The sequence below is a fragment of the Octopus bimaculoides genome, chromosome 13 (assembly GCF_046866305.1).
Source record: "Octopus bimaculoides isolate indiv1 chromosome 13, ASM4686630v1, whole genome shotgun sequence".
NCBI classification, from domain to species: domain Eukaryota; kingdom Metazoa; phylum Mollusca; class Cephalopoda; order Octopoda; family Octopodidae; genus Octopus; species Octopus bimaculoides.
In genome coordinates this window covers 17,163,605-17,178,604 of record NC_142940.1, presented here as the reverse complement: position 1 = coordinate 17,178,604, position 15,000 = coordinate 17,163,605, and the positions used below count along the sequence as shown (strand labels likewise).

The 15,000-nt window shown below is 35.0% G+C and overlaps 1 protein-coding gene across 3 annotated transcripts in view; it reads right to left on the bottom strand.

The window, feature by feature from the left end:
* The window catches only part of LOC106881088 (uncharacterized), a 925,009-nt gene that overhangs the window by 298,915 nt on the left and 611,094 nt on the right, over nt 1-15,000 (bottom strand). The window contains exon 1 of one of the 3 annotated variants that reach the window (XM_052972352.2): nt 1-1,426. This exon is cut by the window's left edge and continues 455 nt beyond it. The exons of the other annotated variants lie outside the window; for them this stretch is intronic. The gene's annotated coding sequence lies outside the window, so the exon portion shown is untranslated. Of the gene's footprint in view, nt 1,427-15,000 lie in introns of those variants that run through there. 3 annotated transcript variants of the gene reach the window in all.

Sequence of the window (15,000 nt, the reverse complement as noted above, 5' to 3'; positions counted from 1 at the left end):
AACATCATTCCAGATGCAGCTTAAACACTGTTAATTCCTCAATCAGTATCACACACGCACACTTGAGTCATGTATCAACTCCCACCTGGTTAGGAGTGTCTTGTACTATCCATGTAAATAGGCAATATGAGAAAGTAAAAAAGCCAAAATAATAACCCACTCAATTGGTGGCTAGGCATTGGAGAATGATTGTGCAGTGAGATCGCTAATGGAGCAGCTAAAGCCATGACATATTTTGGTTGTCTCTATTATCATATTTGTAACATTCATCACAATTGTTCATTGTTGGCATCAAACTTGCTGTCTGGCAAGCCATTGTTCTTACTGTATTGTTATGAGGCAGAATGCAGAGTAACATACATCTGGCATGTTTATTAATTAAATATTTCAGCCACAGCATTTTCTATAGAAGATTCTGATTATTCCATAGAGAAAGCTAAGCACTTTTAGAGATCATTTACATGGCAGCTAGAAATAACAGCCAAATGCAATCAAACCACACCTGACTATCTTAAAAAAATAGGATACATTTGATAATATACTCATGAGGAGATAGTCATGGTTGGAATGCCTTTGCTCGAAGATCTGCTAAACCAGGATTCATTTGGAGTTAAGCAGTAAATGGATAAGTGGCAGCTGAGTTGAAACTGTCATAAACCCTTTAGCATTTTAACCGACCATATCTGGCCAAAGTATTCTACATGTTTTATGTTCAAATTGGCCAGATCTGGCCTCTCATACCTATTCTACAATGTCATTCTAAAAATAAACAGTTACCTCATCAGAATCTCAAAGCTTCAAGATGATGCATGATTAATTAAAAACAATGTGAATAAATCTTTTCTACTAAAGGCGCAAAGCCTGAAATTTTTGCGGGAGGATATTAGTTGATTACACTGACCCCCTAGTGTTTCACTGGTACTTAGTTTATTGACCCCCGAAAAGATGAAAGGCTAAGTCGATCCCGGTGGAATTTGAACCCAGAATGTGAAGACAGATGAAATACTACTAAGTATGTCTGCCTGGTGTGCTTTCGATGCTGCCAGCTTGATAAACATTACATTTGCGAGAGTGAATACTGTGAATGCTAAAGGGTGAAGAAACGACAGCATAAATGGGTTGGAAATTTTGGGGAGATGCGATGCAAGGATCCCCAAACAAATTTTCTTCTGTATGAAACTGTTTGAAGGTAAATGTTTCGTTGGAAAACCTTTCGTGATTTCTTTCATCTCTTATCTTTGATTTGTTTCAGTCATTTGGCTGTGGCCATGCTGGTGCACTACTTTGAAAGGTTTTAGTCAAATCAATCAACTCCAATACTTATATTTTTTAGAGCCTAATACTTATTTTTTTCAGTCTTTTTTTTTTACTGAACAGATAAATTATGGGGACATAAACAAACCAACTTTGGTTGTCAACGGGTGGTGGGGGACAAACACAAAGACACACATAGATGTATGTATGCATGCCTGCCTGCCTGCCTGCCTGCCTGCCTAACAATCTATCTACATATATATATTCATAATTGAGCTGGCAGAAACGTTAGCACGCTGGGTGAAATGCCTAGAGGTATTTCATCTGCCATTCAAATTCAAGTTCTGAGTTCAAATTCCGCCAAGGCCAACTTTGCCTTTCATCCTTTCGGGGTCGATTAAGTAAGTACCAGCTAATCACTGGGGTCGATGTAATTGACTTAATCCCCTTGTCTGTCCTTGTTTATCCCCTCTATGTTTAGCCCCCTGTGGGCAATAAAGAAATAAATAATTGATGATGGAAATGGAAAACGGATTTGCTATGAATCTTTATTCAACATGACAATCATTTCAACCCATCCTGCAAGTCCCTTACAGGTAGGATATTGTGCATCTAGCTGTGTTTCTGTTTCCCTCATCAATTATAAACCAAATGAACACCGCAGATTTCCTGACATAGATCCAGTGAAAATGACATCAGGTAGCCCAAACGGTGAATGTACTTCAATCGGAATACTAACAGAAATATACCCAAAGTCCAAATAATTACTGATATATATTTATATATGTGATGGGAATTTTTCAGTTTCTGTCAACCAAATTCACTCACAAGGCTTTGGTTGGCTTGGAGATACAGTAGAGAACACTTGCCCCAGGTGCCAAACAGTGGGACTGAACCCAAAACCATGTGGTTGAGAAGCAAACTTCTTACCACACAACCATGCCCGCTGAACAACTTCTGCAAACTAAATGTTATTATGAAGTTACAGTCTGTTTGCCATCAAAACGAAGTAGGTCCATCTTAATTGTAAAGATGTAGAGTCATCAGCAAAACACATCTGAAGTGTGACAAAAATATGGACATACCAGAAACAAAATAAGCTTTCTGCTGGAATATTTCTGGGAGATCATGCATCTATCTAGCAAATTTGCTGCTAATTTCCAAATTAATTTAACTTAGAAGTAGTCTTTGACAAAAAGATGGGAGTTCTCTATGTGTGTGTGTGTGTGTGCATGCGTGCATGCATTCACATGCATGTTAGTGTGTTTTGTCAATTGAAACATTTCAGTTTATTTTTAAATATAATAAAATGTTAAGAAAAGCCGCACTGAATACGTTACAATTAAATTAACAAAACATAATTAATGCATATAATAACAAAATCAATTATTATATGACTAATTAAATTGACAAGTAAATACATATCCATACATGTTCTCACACCTATTTATAATAATACATGCCTTCTTTCTGAATCACGAGAATATACAGATCCAGGGGCTTGTCTCTTGTTGTTCATGACATTAAGTTGATAAGAGAAATCAGTCTTGATATTAGAAGATAACAGATCCACACATCACGTCCACAGAACTATTGACCCACATAGTACCGAATGCTATCAAATGCAGTGTCTACCTAAGAGTTACTGAGTAAACGAGGGAACCTTTTTGTGGTTACTTGAGTTGTTAGAAATAGAAGCTAAACTTCCCTAAAATTTCACCACATAACTTTTACAGGAAACACTTGTCACTGTAGTAGTCCTTAAACTGCCTCAAAAAATATTATGGCCACAGACAAAAAAAATCTTTCACTGTTGGTCTGGTAAATAGGAATGATATGAATTTGAACAACTTAAGAATTAGGCGGACATTGTTGCTGCATGCATATATACCAACAATGTATGGAGGCACAAATATACATATACCTCTTACTTATATACATACACCTCACACATATACATATGCAGTAAAAACCTTGTCAAAACAAACAGTGCTTGACACAGTTCTCTAACTCACCACTTCCTGTCAAACAGCGCAACCCATGCCAGCATGGAAAACAGACAGCAGCAGAAGAAGAAGAAGAAGAAGAAGGAGGAGGAGGAGGAGGAGAAGAAGAAGGAGAAGGAGGAGGAGGAAGAGGGGGGAGGAGGAGGAAGAAGAAGAGGAGGAGCAAGAGGAGAAAGAGGAAGAGGAGAAAGAAGAAGAGGAGGGGAAGAGGAAGACAAAGAAGGAAGAAGGAGGAGGAGGAAGAGGAGAAAGAAGAAGAGGAAGGGAAGAGGAAGACGAAGAAGGAAGAAGGAGGAAGAAGGAGGAAGAGGAAGACGAAGAAGGAAGAAGGAGGAAGAAGGAGGAAGAGGAAGAAGAAGAAGAAAATGATGACGATGACAAGGAGACATGGCCAAATGATCAAATGATTAAAAAGTCTGCTTCACAGTCTTGCTGAGTAGTATCTTCTACCTGAGTTCCAATATGACCAAAGGTTTCTGAGTAAAATACAGCCACATGGATGGAGACTGTGGTAAAGTACACTGGATGGACTACATCTGTCGTCTAAAGTGCAAGTTTTATCACAAAGAATGTCTGTGCAGTAACTCAGCTACTTACACAATTATTCAATGAATATAGTTCTTTTGATCAAACAACTGTAATATACATCATTGAAATAAATGTAAGATACCTTACATTCATTTTCAATTATATTGCATATATAGATGATGGCTCTCCATTAGTTTTAATATGGATTCAGTTTTATGATCAACTGAATTACCTGTCATTCAATTACCGTGTAATTAGTTGAGCATCCCACTGACAAGCGCATTTGTAATGTAATTCTCAGGCAGAGTCAGTATGTTACACTGTGTGACAGGGTTACATGTCTTTGAAACTGCAGGTACAATTCACCTGAAGGACGTCTATGCTGCTTCGGTTTACCAAATTCCATTCACAAGGATTGGCCCAGGACTATAGAAAAATGACTTTTGTGGAAGATAACACTGAGTGGTATGGAATCAGGGACCTCATGGTTGCAAAACAAAAGCAAACTTCTTAACCATTTGGCCATATGGTACCTCTGTGTGTGTGTGTGTTGTCTGTCTGTCTCTGTCTATCTATCTATCCATCCATCCATATATATATATATATATATATATATATATATATATATATATATATATTGTGTCTGCACTTCTATTCTTTGTTCAATAGTTAATCTTACTCAACTACTATAATTTTATTCACATCTAGGATACATTATAAATATATTAATTTAACCCAGATACTTCACTAATTCTTTATCTTATTGACCTTAGAAGGATAAAAGGCAAAGCTGACCTCAAAGGGATTTGAACTCAGAACATGAAGGGACATTCTAATAATTCTACGTGCTCAAGGAATCAAATTCAGCAATCATAAAATGTAAACAAATTTCCAACAAGGAAAACAATGATAGAACTGAAAAATGTGTTTTCCGAACATAGACAGAAACTAATGTATTTGTTGTCTAATGAATGAGGCCACAGTCAGGTGCTTAATAAAGAATAAATGTTACCTGATGCTTAATGCATCTTGACCATAGCATAAGAATTAACACAAAGTTCCCTAAGATATGTACTGTAAGTTCAATTGCACTGTGCAACAAAATTTTAAACTTTTTTTTTTTGTGTTTGGTCAGTAAGTGTTCTTTCCAATTTGCTTCTATCTAGAAATCAAACGAAATGACTACTATTCCCTTCAAACTTTACTTTTGTGACCTGGACATCAATGTCTTGAAACTGACCTATTTTCAATTACATTTCAGAGAGATTCAGCACTGAAGCAGATATCTGCTCTGTAACACAGATTTACCTGCTTGTCAGTTGCTTGACCGTAACCCCTTGAACTCCATAGTGGCTGACAATGTGCGCATCTCTGATCATGAGCAGGAGTAGCGGAAAAGCATCATAGCCATGTGTTGAGAGGGATTCTTTGAGGTTTGAATAAATATCATAACAAAAGCAAAGTTTGAAGGAAATATAGTCATTTCTCATACTTTCTAGGGATAAGCAAATAGGAAATAACAGTTGCTACCCAAGGGCAAAAATTGTGTTACACCGTGTTATCAGTGGTTACTTTTGCTATTATTTTGGTTAATGTCATTTCTTTCAGCCTTTACACTACATAAGCACTTGTTAAAAATAAAATAAAATAAAAAGGTTGAATTTATAGATCTTAAAAGAAAATTGCACAAATACTTATCTGAAGTTGACTAACATTTTCCTTAGGAGGAAATGGAGTGCAAGGAAATACAGCAATTGTAAAAATTTCAGCTAATCCTGCCAGTGAGGTTAAGTAAATGCTAGAACGTCTTGAGTACATTTTTCTGTAGTTCATATGTGTGAAAGAAAGAGCAATTGCACAGGACCAGAAAGTCTCCTTTGCATTCTCTACTATCAGCTGGTGTGTGTACCCATTAAGAGTGATAAGCTGAAATACTTGGGCACTAGATTAAGGGATTTCCAAACCTATACTGTTTTATTGGATCCTCTAAGATTTGCTTTTTTAGTGACAGGATACAGGATTTGAACTCAGAAATACCAGCTTCGAATGAATAAATAAACACAACCACATATGTTCACTATTTTCCTTCCTGTCCAGAGACACACATGTACACACACAGACACACACACATACAAACAACAGGATGTCTATTTTTTTTTTTTTACAATTACAGAAACCTGTCAATTTATGTTACTAATAGTTTCAAAGATACTTAAAGTGATTGAGTAGTTATTGGCAGACATCAGTTGACTCCTACTGCCGGTGCTTCCTAACAAAGTAAATGTTTGAGTATCTTTGAAACTATGAAAAACATGGAGTGACATGATTCTATATTTGCAGAAAAAATAAATAGATAAAGAAAAATAGCTCTTAGATCCTTTGCTTGGAGTGCTCTTCACTTTGTCACACAGAATTTGCATGATCATATTATATATACATACAAACACGCACACACACATGTGCAAACACCACACACACACATATATATATATATAAGTGTGTGTGTGTGTGTGTGAACAGATGTAGGCATGGCTGTATAGTTAAAAAGTTTGTTTTCCAACCATGTGACCTTGGGTTCAATTCTACTGTGTGTCATCTTGAGCAAGTGTATTCTACCACAGCTCTGGGCTAACCAAAGCCTTGCAAATGGATTTGGTAGATTGGAACTTAAAGAAGAGTACCGTGCGTGTGTGTGTGAGTGAGTGTATGCTTGTGCATACTCTTTTCATGACATCATGTGATGGTTGTAAACGAGTATCACTGTCATACAAGCTACATTTTTCATCTCCCACCTTCTGTGAAAATGTTGACTTGTTTGGAAACAGGTGAGGGCTAGCAACAGGAAGAGTGTTTGACCATAGGAAAATGTCTTAACAAACCTCATCTGACCCATGCAAGCATGGAAAAGTAAAGGCATGATGTTGATGATGATGATGACGATAATATGGGTGTGTGCATGTATATGTATGTATATATAGTATTAATAATAATCATGAGAATGTAGATTGAATAACATTCTTTCGTGGATCTACGCATGTTTCAATGACATCAACTGCACACTGTGTGTGCATGTATACAAACACACACACACACACACACATAAATATACATAAATTCTTTTTGGAATTGGTTCTCCAAGTACATGTAAATGGCATGTAAATTTTACATTGGAAAACCCTATCTATCCAAAAGGGTTTTTAATCTTAACATTTACATGTTATTTATAGCATTGTATGTACTTTGAGAACTAATTCTCAAAAAGGAATTATTCCATGTTCTTGAAACTACAAATTCTAATGATTTCAACAATATATGTATATATACATACATGTGTGTGTGTGTGTATGCATATAGGTACATATATACCTTATATATATATGCACACATATGACCTTACAAACAATGATGAATGCCAGAATGGCTGTATGAAACTTTAAAATTTGGGAATGTAATTCAAATTTGCACATACACTGTACACATATCTTCAGCCAATACATATTGAGCACAGTGACGTTTTAGTAAAAAAAACAAAAACAAAAACAAAAAACCCAAAACAAAGGAACACACACATACATGCTTATGTATATGAATATATTTATATAATTCATATAAAGAAATATATTTTCATCTACTTCAAACATATTACGTAAATGATATTGAAGAGACATCAGATTTAGAAGAATTAAAATTATGGGGATTCAATCTATGGAACATGACAGAAATGGGAAGAAACAAGATTGTTTCATTTGTTCCGAGATAAATAAATAATGAGAAATACAGAAAGTAAATTATATATGGAACATTTTTAATCATCCTTATTGAATTAGTGTTAGTAATAAGTATAAAGAATTGCAACGCCTGTTATCACCGATACATGCATCTGACTCGCTATATATGTTTAGTGGAACGAGATTATTATCATTATTAAAGTGATGAATTGCAGACTCAGCAGAGCTTCAAACGAAATGCCTTCTGATATTACTTTGTAACATACCTCTATTCCCAGAATTTGAATCATGCTGATGTCAATTTTACCTTTAATTATTCCAGTGGGAGATTAAAACTAGATGTGGATGGAATTATAAAGGAAGAAGACCTCCAAAATGTATAGGCTTTGTGCTAGTTAGTAGTAGCAATAAAAGCAGAAGTAGTAATTATTATTATTATTATTATTATTATTATTACAGTAAAGGCAGCAAGATGGCGGAATCATTAGCATGCTGGACAAAATGTTCTGCAACATTTCACCCATCTTTACACTATGAAGCAACTTTGCCGTTCATCCTTTCAGGGTTGATGAAATAAGTACCAGTTGCAAACTAGGGTCGATTTAATCGACTTACTCCCTCCCACAAACTTGTTGCCCTTGCGCCAAAATTTGAAACCATTATTATTATGGTAAAGGTGGCGAACTGGTAGAATTGTTAGCACATCAGATGAAATGTTTAACAGCATTTAACCCATTTTTTCGCTCTGAGTTCAATCCTGCCTTTTATCCTTTCAGGGTTAATAAAATAAATAATAGTCAAGTACTGGGGTTGATATAAATCAACAAGCCCTCTTTCACAAAATTTCAAGCCTTGTGTGTTCAGTAGAAAAGATTATTATTATTACAGAAGCAAGATGGTAGAATTGTTATCACATCAGACAAAACGCTCAGTGGTATTTGATCTGTCTTTATGTTCCGAGTTCAATCACTTCTGAGTTCAACTTTCCCATTCATCCTTTTGGGGGTTGATAAAATAAGTACTGGCTGGACAATCAGGTTGATGTAACCGACTTTCTCCCTCCCCCAAATTGCTGGCCTTGTACCAAAATTTGAAACCAATATTTTTAAGGTATCAAAAGTTAGTACATTCGGCAGGTTATATTTCAAGGACCGATAAAATTAGTACCAGTTAAAATTCTGGAATTGATTTAATTACAAAACAGAAACATAGCGATGGTGGTGGAAGGAATAGTAAAGTACAAAAAAAAAAAAAAAAAAACATCTTGCAATATTTAGTTAAGGATTGACACAAAAATCAACTTTGTATGAGAAGATTTATGACCAAAGATATTCCAGCCATGGCCATCCCTCATTTTAGTGTATCTCAGCTTAAAATTCCCAATGTGCTCCTCTTTTTTAAGCTAGTGTTTCAAAGGAAGTTTGGTTGCTGTTTTCAGCAGATTGAGTGACCATGTAAAAGATTCCTTGCTGAGGTTTCAAACCCTTGTACGTTTTTAGCTCAATCATTTCTACTGAATTTAGCGAACCATAATCTTATTGGATATTATTCTGAGAGTCAAATCTTCAATAAACCTCTACAGTTGTTAATTGTATTTCATTAAAGCGTAAATAAATATATAAATAAAAAATAATTGTACACGAACACACACACACACAAATACAGCAAGAACATACACATACACTGTAAAGAACACACACATACAACCACAGTAAAGACCACATGTATAAACAGTAAAAAAACACATACATACAAATGTAGTAAAGAATACACACGCATACAGATATAGTGAAAAACACATACAAACGCAGGAAAAGAAACACATGCTAACGTAATAAAGAACACCTATATAAACATGCAATAAATAACAGACATGCACAAACACAGTAAAAAGTATATACATACAAACAGAGTAAGGAAGACACACATACAAATACTGTAAAACTGGATAGAGGTTGGGAAACTTAAAAATATTAAGTAAACAAAAGTAATGAAATCGAGGGGAAAAAATTAAATATTGGGCATAAATAAGTAAGGTGTTCATAATGAAAGGGAAAATGATCAATAGCATGGGGAAATAATGATGTTAGCAATGATGATGATGATAATGATGTCAGTTAATTCAGCTGGGTTTTTCGATGCTAGCTGAGTCTGGTTGGCCATATATGTCAGCTAAACCAGCCATACAGGAAAGAAAATAGTAATGCTATATAATCTGTATAACTGGAATAAAAAGTTTCAAAAGCTAAATGCTCTTCATTCATCATGATCACATGCTATGGCTGTTGTTTTTTTTTTTCTGTTTTTCTCTTTTTTTTTCCACCACAAACCGTAGCATGTGATGGTGACTTATTAATATTTTTGCTTTTGTAGTTTTAAACCGAGCATTTACTTGCAGACAAATACATTTCTGCTAATAGAATGCTGAAATATGTTCTATGAAAGGGAAAAAAAAGGATCTAATATTTTCTAGATGTTGCAAACCCTTTTACATTAAGTCAACGAGGGTGCATTTACCTACTAGAAATAGCAGGTAAATCTCCCTCATATCACAGCTTACCTTAAGAATATCTTAAAATATCTTTAAAAAAAATACATACATAAGCTAATGTATTCTGATATACTATCTTCTTTGCTTTGTTTTAGCTACCTTGTCATACAAAAGTGCTTGCCTTCTGAAAAAAAAAAAGACTGGATAGTCACATCTGGAATGTTTCTGATCATAGGCCTATAGATCACAGTTGATTTGGAATTGATAACAGCAGTCTTTTTTGTGTGAAAATTTCATGTAACACTAATTAGTCATTTTATTTATATATCGCAAGAGTAAAATTGGTGGATAGACAGAACTGTTAGAGCATCAGATAAAATTCCTTGCAGCATTTCAACTGGTTCTTTCAGTTCTGATTTCAATTCCCACCGAGGTCAATGTTGTTGTTTGTTCACCCTTCCAGGGCCAACGAAATAAAGTACTCATCTAGGGCAGTGATTTGGCACAATTGTTAGAAGCACCAGACAAAATACTTGGAAATATTTGTTCCAGCTCTTTATATCCTCTTTTTGACTGCAACAACATTAATGCTAAACTGTATTGGCTCTTGTTCTGCCTTTGGACAATATAGTGGTGTGACGATGGGAACTTTCTGCATGGGTAAATGCTGGCCGTAGGCTTATGCTTTACAGAGAAACTTTTTCAATGTGAACCCTGACCAATGGAAGATTAGAGATAATTCCAGAGCGAAAATTATGCGACATGGAATTCAATTATAAGTGGCCTATACTCCGCGTTGGAGGGTTAAAGGCAAGAAAGAAAGAAGGTATAAATACGAAATATAAGATACAAAATATAGATACAGGGAAGGCACATGGCCAAGTGGTTAGGGTGTTGCACTCATGATTGTAAGATTGTAGTTTCAGTTCTTGGACAGGATTGTGTGTTGTGTACTTGAGCAAAACACTTCATGTCCATGCTGCTCCAGTCCACTCGGCTGCAAAAGAGTTTCAGTAATAGCTTGGAAGTTACTCCTGTGATGGACTTAGCATCCAGTTCAGTGGAGTGTTTTGTAATCTCAGTTATTTATATGCCATGGATACTAGATTAAGCTCTGACCTTAGGAGAGAGGGGGGGGGAATAGATGGAGAGGGAAAGAAAGATACATAGAGGGAAGGAAGGGAGAGAGAGAGAGAGAGAGAGGATAGATGGAGGGCGGGAAAGATGGAGAGAGAGAGATAGAGAGAGAGAGAAATAGCCTTCATTATGTTGACTAGGCCAGGATGTGCTTCCATGATATATTCTCTGGTGCCTTTGCAGCCCAACAAGGGAATTTTCGATTGCTAACTATGTATGGTTCAAATTTAAGAACATTTTTAATGATAATACTGATAAATGCTCAGAAATGATTGAAATAGGATGTGTGTTCAATGTTGGACATATCCAAATATAGAAATCATAGTGACACTAACGAGACAGTCTATATTTGTAGACATTGATTAGTTTACTTCATTACAATCTATTTATAAATATTTATTAATTAGAAAAAGCTACCACAGGAATATGTTTTACATAGAAGCAAATTACTTGGGACCTTGAAGAATGGTTCTTTAATAGAATTTGAAATCAATATTCTTTTACATATTAAAAAAAAAAAAAATACACAAAACACATAAGAATAACAAATTTACTCATTATGGAAAGATTGATATAAAGACATTTTAACAGCAATGTATTGCAAAAATAACTTCAACTTTAAGTGAGGAAATATTTCTTCCAACTACAACTACATTATGTTGTTCATTTGCTAATAGCTCGCTGCCACAGCCCAATGGTCTGTAGCAATGGATATCAACACAGACCACTGAAATTAGTTCCAATGGAAGGTTTAATGTGGCTATTTACAGTAAAATAGAAACGAAGGAAAAATAAATAAATATATAAAACAAACTAGATTAGATGATAATTTGAAAACAAATATCAGTGAAACAAGTGACTGAAATGAACCTGTTTAGAGGAAGTAGGTGAAGAAAATAAGAGCATTGAAGCATTAATGCCAGTACCAGTGAAATATTACCACTGTCTTCGGAAATGGATTGGAGACATGCAAGACTTTTAACCCTTTAGGTAGCAATCTACTTCAGACTACACCTCTTGTAATCATGGACTTTAACATCTTTAAAAGATAAGGAATTCAAACCAGTGAACATACATTTGACAGCACCATTGCTGAAAATAGCTAAGGCTGTCTGTCTCTATATCAAAATTAATGTATCACAGTGTTGAGTTCAAATCTATCCTAAGATTGAAAGAAACTATCAAGTAAAAAAACCTCCAATGTACCCACCCTGAAAATTTCTACAAAGTAGACAATTGGACAATGAGGGAGCCTGTATGCAGTCAACCTTCTAAAATTAGTAACGAAACTTTCCTCAAAGCATACACTACTTTCTAAAAAAAATTAAGAACACATTAGCTAATATAATCCCTAGATATACTATGTCAGGGAGGCAGTAGAGGTATGGTTAAGACTGGAATACTTTTGGTCATAGATCTGCTAGATTAGGGCATACTAGTGGCTAATCAACAAGAACAACAATACAAAATCTTCAACAGATTACAGAATATTATGTAAGCTATCCAATACAAAACTACCTATTCTATATTGTTTAATATTTAAATCAGTGATTTTCAACTTGGGTTCACATGGCCCTTGGAAGTACATATAAGATTTTGTTCTTAAAATTTACATGCAATAAATTGGTTATACTTCCACAATACATAAAATATTTTAACAATTTTTAATACATCGTCATCATCACTTAATGTCTGCTTTCCATGTTGGTATGGGTTAGACCAGGGCTGGCCAACCTGAGGCCTGCAGGCTGCATGTGGCCCACAGACTTTTATCTTGTGGCCCACTTGATACTTTCTTGTAGTATTGTGTTTAATTTCAAAATAAGATTGTTTGTGTAAAACATTTGTTTCAAAATAAATTTAAAATTTATAAGTGGCAATAAAGCAATAGCCAACAATTCTATAATTTTAAACAAACGAAAAGTATGAAAAATTCTTGATTCTGTAATTTGATTATCTAATTATTAGTGCATAAAGTATACAAGCGGCCCTCAAAAGACTTTCTGTGATTAAAGTGGCCCACAATGTAATTTGACTGGAACTGGTAAGCTGGAGGGCTACACCGGGTTCCAATCTGATTTGGCATGGTTTCTATGGCTGGATACCCTTCCTAGCACCAGTATGATTCCTAATAATATTTGATTATAAATATACAATAAGGTTTCTTTTAAATATCGAATTGCTATGAAGGTCCACCTGAGTTAAATAGGAATCAAAGAGGTTCATAGGCAAAAAATGGTCGAAAACCAGTGGTTTAAATTAAACCCTTTTGTTATAATTTTATGCAAGAACGTTTCTGTAAATCGTTCCAAATTCTCAATTATCATCAAAATCAATTGTAGATTAATTGTATTACAATGTTATTTTATTACATATATGGCCACAAAGGGGTTAAGATGCTTTATTACAGAAGTCATCTAAGATCAGTAATGAAGTCTATTAGCAGCACAGTACAGTAGGTGTTTGCAGAAGTGTCAATCTGTAAAGCTCAGTACAAGTGCTAATATATATTACTTTGGAAAGTTCAAATCTCATAGAAGTCAAGTTAAAACAAAAATATTCATCATTCAGAGGAACTTGCACAATAAAAACCAGTAATATGCTAACACTGTACGTGGCTAGTGAGAGAAGATAGATGTCTTTCAATAATAGCTCAGAATGTATTTATGAAACAATTTCAATTGAGGACTTTTACTCTCCCGTATTCACACGAGCCATCACAGAATGATATAAGTGTTCACATCTAAGTAAACAACTCTTTCCACATCTTCCCCTACCACCATCATCCTCAAAAATAAGTGGATAAAATAAAATTACTGCAGATTTTAATGTCCTTTCATACATAACTCCCACATTTTAACCCAAGCTATTATAGCCTGACAATTCGTTCTCATATCTTGCTCCCTTCTCACCTCTGATATTTAATATTCTGATACCACCACCACCACCGCTGCCGCCGCCACCACTGCAGCTACCATTGCCACTGCCGCCATCACTGCCACTACCACTACCTCTTCAATATTGACCTGAGCTATTAAGGAATGAAGAAGAAAATCTGTCTTGTATCATTACAATGTAGTTTAGCAACCTGCTGCTACCTGTGGAGACAAATTATTACAGAATGACAAATCCACTTAAGATTTCCTACATTGAAATGATCTAACAGATGTGTGTGTGTGTATGGATATGTATGTATATGCATGTATATATATATATATATATATATATATATATATATACACACATATATAATGTATATATATATTTACACACATTAAATATTTAATATACATGTATTTTAAAATATATATATATATATATATATATATATATTTATAATAGTGTTTCTATTTTCAAGTGTCCTTTCATTTTAGTTTGTCATACTTCATTACACACACACACACACACATATACGTACACACAGGCACCCCTCTGTTCTGGGAGCATCATGTTCCCTCAGACCTTACCATAATACAGAGTCCCATAATGCGAAATGTATTTTCCCACTGACATCAACTGTTCCCTGATTTCCATGGAAGTTGATGGCAAAATAGGTTGTAGATTACAGGACACTATAAAGGATGCAAGCTGGCAGAACCATTAGCACACTGGGTAAAAGGCTTAGTTTTAAGTTCAAATTCTGCTGAGGTTGACTTTGCCTTTCATCCTTTTGGGGTTGATTTAATTGATGTAGCCCCCTCCCCCAAACCCGCTAGCCTTGTGCCAAAATTTGAAATCAATATTACAGTACACTATGTTATAGTAAGATTTTTCAGGAACGCAGTATTTTGGTAATGTGGTGGGCACTTGTGTGTGTGTGTGTGTGTGTGTGTATGGGTTTTGGGTGTGCCAGAGT